This window comes from Hoplias malabaricus, chromosome 1 (assembly GCF_029633855.1).
Source record: "Hoplias malabaricus isolate fHopMal1 chromosome 1, fHopMal1.hap1, whole genome shotgun sequence".
Lineage (NCBI taxonomy): Eukaryota > Metazoa > Chordata > Actinopteri > Characiformes > Erythrinidae > Hoplias > Hoplias malabaricus.
In genome coordinates this window covers 2,726,800-2,727,622 of record NC_089800.1, presented here as the reverse complement: position 1 = coordinate 2,727,622, position 823 = coordinate 2,726,800, and the positions used below count along the sequence as shown (strand labels likewise).

The following is an 823-nucleotide window of genomic DNA, read 5'->3' as shown; positions in this document are numbered from 1 at the left end:
ATGGGAGCTTGAATCATTCGCACGTCAATATGTCAATAGCAGGGCAAAGAATCTGCGAAGTACGTACACAGCCCACACATATGAGAGGATGCACCGCAGGAGCTACATTCCCACGTCGTTCTGCGTTAAACGTGCACGGTGCGTGGTGATCTTCCTTCTGAACGACATCCCAAGGTGTCGGGGGATGATGGAGGCTTAGAATCCAGGGTTTTGTAGTGGAGTCGAGGCTTGTACGGGCTCGTGTTAATAACGCTGGGTCAAAATAGCATCAGGCACTCCTCCTACTCCTCCTCTTCTCCTTCTCTCCCCCTCTCTCTTGATCCCTTTCTGTTCCTCCTCGCCTTTGATCCCCTCGCTCGTCCAGTGCGCGGTGGAAGGGTCCTTTGTCACAGGCGCTCTCGCTGATAGCTGGTCGCCTTCAGTTCTCGGTCAGAAAAATAAAACAACACCGCAGCATCTTTCACGAATCCTGGCCTGAAAGAGAAGTGACGGGTCTGTGAAATGGCATTGAGGAGGAAAAGGGGGAGGGAGGGATACAGCTGCTCGGAGAGAGAGAGAGAGAGAGAGAGAGAGAGAGGGAGGGAGGGAGAGAGAGGGAAGGTGGGGGAGGGAGAACTGATGCATTGCAGTAGTGAGATGGGATGCTGATTGTGTGCCTCTGAAACCACACACAGCACACAGGGATTTTACTGTGGGTTCGGTACAGGATGCGGCGTGGAGGGAAAAAAGCACCTGGGGATGTGGATGGAAGGGACGTGTGCGGTTTTAAGTGCATGTTTGTGGCAGAATATACACAGGTGGAGGCTGTGTATGATTTAATATG

At 52.5% G+C, this 823-nt stretch overlaps 1 protein-coding gene across 3 annotated transcripts in view; it reads right to left on the bottom strand.

Moving 5' to 3' along the window:
* scn1ba (sodium channel, voltage-gated, type I, beta a) overlaps nt 1-456 on the bottom strand; it is a 26,468-nt gene extending 26,012 nt beyond the window's left edge. For all 3 annotated transcript variants that reach the window (XM_066643502.1, XM_066643495.1, XM_066643485.1), the window contains exon 1: nt 1-456. This exon is cut by the window's left edge and continues 1,607 nt beyond it. The gene's annotated coding sequence lies outside the window, so the exon portion shown is untranslated.
* Nucleotides 457-823: the final 367 nt, after the last annotated feature.